Source organism: Micromys minutus (assembly GCF_963924665.1).
Source record: "Micromys minutus genome assembly, chromosome: X".
Taxonomy (NCBI): domain Eukaryota; kingdom Metazoa; phylum Chordata; class Mammalia; order Rodentia; family Muridae; genus Micromys; species Micromys minutus.
In genome coordinates, this window is record NC_137970.1 from 2214047 (window position 1) to 2223752 (window position 9706).

Below are 9706 nucleotides of genomic sequence, written 5' to 3' on the forward strand. Positions count from 1 at the left end.
GACTTTGCTGCTTCCCCTCATCCTCTGTATTATGCTTGAGGGGAAGCATCGGTCACTCCTAGAGGATAGCTAAACAGATGCCTGTTGCTCTTAGGATGTAGCCATTGCTGTCTGAGACAATTTCTTTGTTTATATGAGGCTTTCATCAAGGTTTGGTTTAAAGATGGGAGTTCAGGGAGTGGATGAATTTGAGGAAGTGATGAGGGGCAAGCCTGTGGCAGTGCCACTAGAATGTCCTGAAACCTGTGTTCGTGTGCAAAGCAGCATTAGTCAAGATACCATAGAGTCTGCTTCTAGCTTTTTATCTGTTCCCTAACATTACGGAAATAATACAAATGTTGACAACATGCCTTGCCATATCAGCCTAGGGCCTCTGTCCTGGTCTGACCCCACAACTGGTGCTGTCTCCTCATACTCTGTCCCATGTAACTCATTGGCTCCTGTATTAACACAGCAATACCTCGCTTCTCTGTACATTTAGCTTGGAATGTTCCCACTATGTGACCAGAATAAAGTTGTTTATTAACATGAAAAAAGAGAATACAACATATTAAAAACTGTATAATGATGGTAAAGCAACACTGAGAAGAAAATGACAATACTAAATGTTTGTATTTTAAAAAATATGGGGCACAAGAGAAGAAAGGGGCCAGGCAGCAGAGCTGTGTGATCAACTGCAGCATCATATGGCTTCCCACTTCCTAAGCTGAGGCCCAGAAGGAAAGTCAGCTCCAAGCAGGAACACAAGTATTGACGAGGTTGACAATGAAAACCACACCTGGCAAATGCTAATGAAGTCAAACAAGGCCACAACAAAAGATAAACCATCAAACCAAAAAAGTGGGCAAGGGAAGAAGGGAGCAAAGAGCAAACAGGCTGAGGTGGCTAACCAACCGACTAAAGCAGATCTGCCTGTAGAAAATGGAGAGACTGAAATGCATGAGATTTCAGACTTCATTGAACTCCAAAAAGAAAGCAAAGTTGGACTACCCATGTCTACCAATGGTCCTTGTCTCTCTACTAATGTAATTCAGAGTATCATTATGGAATATTTTGTAAAACTGAAGGGTTTTGTAGCTGTAGAAACATTTGTAAAGGGAAGAATCCAATCTCATCCTATTTTTAGATGTAGTGAGTTGGGTTCTTCTTCCCTTTCCACTCTTCTCTCATATAATACACAGCCTCTACTTCTCCTCGTCTACCCTCTCCCTGAAATGCACATGATACACTGAGAAACATGCAAGGAAAACACTTATAATCATAAAATAAGTAAATCTAAAAGAAGCAAAATCACTTGCTGGTTGTCTGGTGGTGGTGGTGATAGTTGTGGTTGGTTCGATTTGTTTGTTATTGTCTTTAACAAGAAGACAGTGGAATAACATTGTCTAGATGATAATTAGTTTTATATTCTATAATACAGAGAGACCCAGCTGTGTATTTAATGTGCCTCAAATATTTTAAATTAATTCTAATCCTGTGTTTTTAGTACAACTGTTTAAATAATCATGCACACACACACACACACACACACACACACACACACAGAGAGAGAGAGAGAGAGAGAGAGAGAGAGAGAGAGAGAGAGAGAGACAGAGAGAGAGACATGAGGTTCCCTTTGTAACATCTGCATGGTAGTACAGTTTTCCTAACAATTTTAATAATTTGCTGTAAAAGACTGAAAATTTGAGTATGTAGTTGTATACTTTGATTGACATGTTTATGTTTATATGACATAAAATTATCAACCAGTGGAATTAAAGATAGGAACATTTAACAATGTTACATGAGGTCATCTTCAGGAAAATTTGCTAAGGCTTTGTCAGAATAACTGTTTTAAAAGATACACAATATATGCCTCTTTATATTTTCAGTTCATATGCTAAGAACTGCATACAAACTGAAATATCTGCATACTGATCCCTGGCCAATAAAACCTCAGTTATCCAATGGCTCGTGCTCTAAGGTCAAACCCCACATCTGACAGAGGCCTAATATCCAAGGTATACAAAGAACTAAAGAAGTTAGAGACCAGAGAATCAAACAACCCTATTAAAAAATAGGGCACAGAGCTAAAGAAAAAGTTCTCGGTTGAGGAATATCGAATGGCTGAGAAGCATCTAAGGAAGTGCTCAACATCCTTAGCCATCAGGGAAATGCAAATCAAAACAACCCTGAGATTCCACCTCACACCAGTCAGATTGGCCAAGATCCAAAACTCAGATGACAGCAGATGCTGACAAGGTTGCAGAGAAAGAGGAACACTTCTACTTAGCTAGAATGTCACAGTTGGTGTTTTGAAGGTAGGGTGGTGGGAGAAAAGGACTGAAGAACTATCTGCATACTTTAGAACAGGTTAGAGCTGAAGAAATGGCCTATCAGCACAGGTTGTTCTTGCAGAGGACCTGGGTTCAGTTTCCAGCACCTACATGGAGGCTCACAACACTCAAGTTCACCTTCTTGTGGCCTCAGTGGGCACAAGGCATAAATGTGGTGCGTGCAGGCAAAACAGTCATACATACAGAATAAAATGAAGGGTTTTTTTTTTTTAAGTTAGAAGGTGACTTCAGTACTGAACATTTTCTACTAAACAGTAAAATGACTTCAGTATAGATCTAATATTAAATATATCATAAATATTTTTAAATATTTACAAATAGAAATAACAGAAAATTACAAGGCAGAACACATACACACAAAAAACATCAACACAATGTTAGATTCAATGTTATAGGCTAGAAATCTATTAACTCTGTTAACTAGCAAAATATCATCTTTGCTTATTTTTATAAATTACCTATTTATCATATGACCACAGCATATTGAATCCCTTTTCTTTGTGCATTTAAGATGCCTATAATCAGCATTTAAGAATTTTGTATTTCTTTGCCAATCTTAGGTTAAGTATCTTGTTCCAGTTGATTTTGGTGAGGATAGCTACAAACTGTCAGTGCAAGGCTTTGAAAGTGTTATCTAACTTTTCATGGTTTGATAAGTTTTCACTAGCTGCTGTCTGATACTCATTTTATGTACTCTATGAATGTAATATACTCTGTGGCAGTTTGGACTTCATTAGAAACAGTTAATGATTCTTGCATATCTTTATGCCTAACCAACTGAACATTATCATCGTCATAATAACCTGACTCTTGAGCATGTCAACCACCTGAGGCTGTGAGATGATAAACTTCTCTGATCTCCAATGGTTGCCAGTCCAGAAGTTTTGAGACAGAAACTAGTGGTTTTCAATTCATGAAATGATAACCTGTTTTTATATCTACAGTTTTTATAGAAACAGTACAGGAGTCACTGGAATATCATCTTCCATATGAGCTGTTACCTCTTTTGAGACTTCAAATCTTGTGGGGGTCCTTGCAAGCATCACAGCCAGCTGTGAAACAATCCAAGGACTGGCAAGAATGAAACTTGGTTCAGTACAACTTTAGTTAGCAGTCACTGGTTCAAATTTATTGAATCTTCCTCCAATTGGTTTCTTTTATCCATATTTAAGCATAGCACAATTTTGGAAAATGGTTCCTAATGATGATTAATTCAGTCCTTCCTGTGTATACAACAAAGCTTAAGACATGTCTGCCTCGAAATTCTATACAAAGTACATATGGCTTCTTCCATAAAGATGGGTTCTGTTGACTTAGAAACAATGCTAAAGAAAAGAGTCTAGGGAGAATGAGGAAAACATCAAGGGTCTAAAGAGAATGTCTGAGGTAAACATTGCCTGTGGGATTCGGGATTGTTATCTTAGAAATCGTTTAGGCTGTTTTAAAGTACACATGGCCTCTCTCATAAGAATGGGTTTTATGGGGGCTGGGGGGATGGCTCAGTAGTTAAGAGCACTGGTTGTGGTCTTCCTCTTCAAGATACAATAAACGCTTTGCTGCAGAAGGAAAAAAAAAAGAGCACTGGTTGCTCTTCCAGACACCCTGAGTTCAATTCCCAGCAACCACATGGTGGCTCACAACCATCTGTAATGGGATCTGATGCCCTCTTCTGGTGTGTCTGACAACAGCTACAGTGTACTCATATATAATAAATAAATCTTAAAAAAAAAAAAAGAATGGGTTTTATGGCCTAGAAGTGATGTTCAATATGGAGAAGGTGTATCTGCATCTGGAATAAACAAACCTAACTGTCTGGGGAATTTTGTGTGAAGCTTGGCCCTACAGAGAGTGAAAGATCACCAGGTTATAAAACACATGCCTTCCCAGCATTCTGGGTAGAAGACAGGTAAATATTCCTTCCTTTGAAAAGACAAGCTTATGTATAAGCTAAAATAAACCCTTTCCTCACATTTTGCTTAAAGTGTTTATCACAGTAAAAGGCAAACTAAGACAACAATGCAAGGGATTATAACATTATTAAAGATATTTGATATTATAGAACACCTTAGTTTTGATTTTATAATCATCAATTCTGAGAATACTGCTTTGCATAAATATGTAATACAAATGGCAAAAGTATGTTTAAGAATGCATCAAAGGTCACTGGAAATGCTGCCTTAATTCCAAGCCAAATTTCATTTAATGATTTTTTTCATAAAAATCAAATCAGTAACTCAAATAGCAATTTTTAAAATCTGGCATTCTAGCACAATACAATTCAAAGATATATTAATACTTGCACGCAGAGGAACAACGTCAGGAAAATGTTATGTTTCATAAGAACAGTAAACTTTGTATGCATGGCTTTTAGAAAGTAATATAGAGTAAAAATAGTCTTGAATCTGAGCTGAGCTATTTCAGGCAATGTTCCTTGAAGTTGTGTGTCATAATAGCATGCTGTGATATAAACTAGACTGGTACATTGCCATGTGCTGTGTGTTCTTGTTAACACAGAAGAAATTGCTCTCCTTATTTCAGACTCAAGCAGATTTATCTGAAGTGTCCTCCGAGACCTTTGCCTGTGTCAAACTGACCCTCTGCCTCTGTGATATGTAGAAAGGAGAAAGGAAAACAGATAAGAAAATGTAAAACACTGCACCCTTGAAAATAGCAAAAAGGTTTCCATTTCTAACAAAGGTTCCTGTTGTTTATTCCATAGTATTAAAATGCAGTAGTAGCAAAAAGCAGGAAACTCAAACATAGAAAGAATCCTCTGCCTGGAAATTTCTCAGTTGGCAATTTCCAGGATGATCTTTTCGACAGCTCTTTCCCAGTAAATTTCACTGCATATTGCAAGCGCCCTACTTGATGGTATTTTGCTATCCATCTGATATTTGCTAGCTGTTCTTTCACTTATGTTTTACATGCTTAAGAAAATCATCATTTGGAAATAAAAAGTATGCAAAATTGTCTTATGCTTTTTGAACTCCTAAACTTGTTCCCTTGAGCATAGTGTTGTGGTGACTTGTGTTTTTTACTTTGCTTGTCTGAGTGTTTTCTGTTAGTATTTTATTAGATGTTAAATTTTTAAAATAGGCATTGCTTAGTTACTATCAAAATGTTATCTCTCTCATAAACATATATTATAGACATATACATGCATATAAAATATTTCCAGCAGGAATGTATAAATATCACATTTTCTCAACTCTTCCCCAACACTGGTTGGTTTTCTTTTACATCTTTTATCCTTCTAAGGGCTGAAGAATTATGGTGGTCTCTACAAATAAGCACCCCAAACAGTTCTACCACATTCCTTATGACAACATATAATTTAGCTGTGATGGTTTGTATATGCTCAGTCCAGGGAGTGGCACTACTAAAAAGTATTGGAGTAGGTGTGTCACTTTGGGTGTGGGCTTTAAGATCCTCATCCTGGCTACCACTAGCAACCTTCAGATGAAGATGCAGAACTCTCTGCTCCTCCTGCACCATGCCTGCCTGGATGCTGCCATGCTCCCACCTTGATGATAATGGGCTGAACCTCTGAACCTGTAAGCCAGCCCCAGTTAAATGTTGTCCTTATAAGACTTGTCATGGTGTCTGTTCACAGCAGTAAAACTCTAAGACATTAGCTATGACCTTTTCGATGTGGCATCCATGGTACTTCCATGCTTGTGTAAGACTACAGCCTCAGAAGGACATTTTAGGGGATGTAACCCAATAATTGCTATTTAGCACAGAACAGTGAGTGATATTGCCAAGAAAGATCTCTAAATTTTAAAAGGTTTGGTGCCCAAAGACCACTGAAATGGCCTGAAGTATGTGATACAAAATGAAGTGTTTATGGAGCAGTAATTTCTAAATATTTTAGAAGACTTCCAGTTTCAGACTGGAGTCAAACAGGAATACAACAGAAATTTTCCTGTCCTTTCAAAAAAATCCAGACAAGTTGGAAATTAGCAAATTTTCTTGTACCCACTAGAAAAGTGAGGTCACACAGCAAAACATTGCTGTAAAATATGAAGAGAAACAGGCTAAGTGTGGGAGAAAGTAAGACCTGAGCATCTGCTGAATATCATATAAGCTACTGGAGAGTTTACACTAGAATTTTTAGTACATTGCTAAGAAACAAGTGTAGGCTAGCATGACAGCATGAAGTTCTTAGGAACTGAAGACATTGGATATTTCAATGGTTTTGCAGGTTTTACCTCTAGGAACCCTACAGTAGAAAAGTCAAAAAAAAGTCTTCTCTTTTCAAGCTGCTGGCTAAGGAGACCACTGTGAAATCCACCCAGAATCACTTCTCACAGAAAAGATTTAGTCTCCATAGGAAAAATGAACACCATCTCACTCAGCCCCCTTTGCCTGCAGAACCAAACTGGATGATGAAGCACAAAGAACACAGCTCTAGGGTATGGAAGACAGGCTGGGGTTTCAACCTCCAGTTGTCTCTTGGCCTGATCTTCTTTAGTCCATGGGACCATCCCTATGCTGAGATGGTGCCTGTCACAGACCCTGAAAGATATTCTAGAGAAAGGGGGATCTGGTCACGAATGTCTGCTTCCTGGTTTACCCAGCTCTCCACAGAAGACGAACACCCGAGGGCATCCTGATTCATCCAGAGTGAGAAACTTCTACCCAGTCTCCAGTGACAGAGGAAGTGCTGGGGCTTAAGGGACAAGATCAAGATTTTTTCTCCTTTATTTTTTAAAAGAAGATTTATGTTATGTATTTAAGTGGTTTTGCTTACATGCATGGTTATACATATTATACATGTATGCAGTGTACACAGAAGCCAAAAGAGGGCATCTGAGAATGTGGAGCTGGAGTTACAGAAGGTTATAGGCTGTCCTTTGGGTCCTAGGAACTGAAACTAAATCCTCTACAAGAGCAGCAGTACTCAGAACCACTGAGCGGAACTCTATCTCCAGCCCAAAGGATCAGGATTTTTGCTTGTTTGTGTTTTCAAGACAAGAGATTCTTTGTGTAGCCCTGGCTGTCCTGGAACTCACTCTGTAGACCAGGTTGGCCTTAAACTCAGAGTTCTACCTCTGAAGTGTTGGGATAAAAAGGTATGCATGCCCGTTCCAGCCAAGATCAGAATTTCTTATCAAGCTACCTTGAGCTGGACTCCATTTAGAATTCCCCATATAATAACCAGACTGCACAATGGCCCAAGAAGAAGTTAAATTGACACTAACCCTATATGGGTCCACTGTTACCAGCTGGAAGAGCCCAAGGCAGGATGGCCTGATCCCATCACCCCACTCAGCCTCCACTGAGCTACTGGGCCTCTCTGTACAGGCCTATTTTCCATGGCTGAGCTGGAAAACTGAGCCGATTTTTGCTGCTCATATCCCAATCCCATGCTGGAGAATTAACTCAAGACTTCAATACTAGAATTAACTCAATACTAGGCAAGTGCTCCACCACTGAGCCACACCCATAACTCCCTCCCCCATGAAAAAGATGGTTCTCATGAACAGCACAGGGGGCTTTGGAAAGTCCAGAGTCTTGCACAAGTTTATAAGTGCTGCATCTTCATGACCTGCTTTGTGCTCCAGCCTCATGTCTCATGGCTCCCTTGCATGCCTTTCCCCTCCATCCAGTTTTCCCCTGAAGCATAGAGGAAACTGGTGCCTACCCCTCCCCTTCTCCTGTGGTGTTCTCACTGACCCTCATGGAGTTCCTCCTCCATGAGGCCTTCCCCAACACCCTGTACTGGCAACTTAAGCTAAAGTCATCTAAGAGGAGGGAATCTTAGCTAAGAAAAATATACCTCTATAAGATTAGACTGCAGGCAGTCCTGTAAGGCATTTTCTTAATTAGTGATTGATGGGGGAGGGCCCAGTCCACTGTAAGTTGTTAGTTCTATAGAATATATAGAACCCGGGTACTGGGTGCTATAAGAAAGCAGGCTGAGCAAGCCATGAGGAGCAAGCCAGTGCACCCCTCCATGGCCTCTATGTCAGCTTCTGCTCCAGGTTCCTGTCCCGCTTGAGTTCCTGCCCTGACTTCCTTTTATTAAGCAGAAATATGGATGTATAGGCCAAATAATTCATTTCCTCCCCCACCACCCCCCAAAAAATAAGTTAATACACTTAACACTGACCCAACTCTAACCTATTCAAACTTTTCTCCTTAACTAATATTTTATAGCTCCCTAACATCTGTTTAAGCACGTCAAATTTAATTTTAAATATATGTAACATTAAATTTTGGTTTTGGGGGGACAAGGTTTTTCTGTAACCTTCATTATAGAATAGAAGCCACCATAAAGAAATCTGCTCAAAATGAATTTGTCTCCATTTAATCATTTTTATATGCTCTTATTCATTCCCTTTATGAAAGGTGAAAACCAAACTATGTGATAGATATAGATATCAGATTCCCACAGGATATATTGACTTCTTTATAGATTAGTACCATAACCCTTGCTGTCTATAGGCACTCTTGTGTTTTTAAAATTAGTAAAAGCTTAAGTGGTCTCAGTGAGGTTTTTCTGTTTGTTTGTTTTTTATTTGTTTTGTTTTAAAGAGAATATGAAATTGGAAGGGGAGTGTGGCAGGAGGGGTCTAGGAGAAGTTGGGAGGAATAGGAAGTGGTGATGATGAAAATACATTGTATACATCTATAAAATTCTCAAAGAATAGAAATGTTTCTAAATGAAAAAACAGGTATTATGTAGATACCTCAGTAATTAAGAGAACTGACTATCCTTATAGAGGACCCAAATTCGATTCCCAACCCCCACATGGTGCACACAAACTGTCAGTAGCTCCAGTTCCAGGGAATCCCACAAGCTCTTCTGGCCTTTGTGGGCACTGCCCATGTGTGGTGCATAAGCATGCAGACAAAACACATAGGAAAAAAAATGAAGAGTGGGGAGGGAGGAATGCAGAAATGTCTCATCAGTTAAGAGCACATAAAATAAAACTCTTGCAGAGAATGTGAATTCCATTATCAGCACCCACATCATGGTAGTTCACAACTGCCTGTAACTCCAGTACTAAATCGCGCACACACACACTTCAAAATATTAATTAATAGACACACTTCAAATAAATAAATTATAAACACTTAACTCCCTCTCCCTACCTTCCTGTAAGTCCAACCTCCCTCTGAAACCGCCAAATCCCATTAAACGTCACCCAAACCAGTCTCCTGCTGGTTCGCGACTATTCGCCTGCTGGCTGACAGCTTGCCGGGTCGGTCTAGCTCCGTAAGATGCTGCTACCACCAGGAATTCACTCCGGCCCTGACTGCAGGTCTCCTTCCCTTAAACGCGTCCTCTGGTACGCCGGACCGCCCCTCCCCATCGATTTGGTTGGCTCCCGTGCTGGAAACACGTCATCCATCCGCGCCAC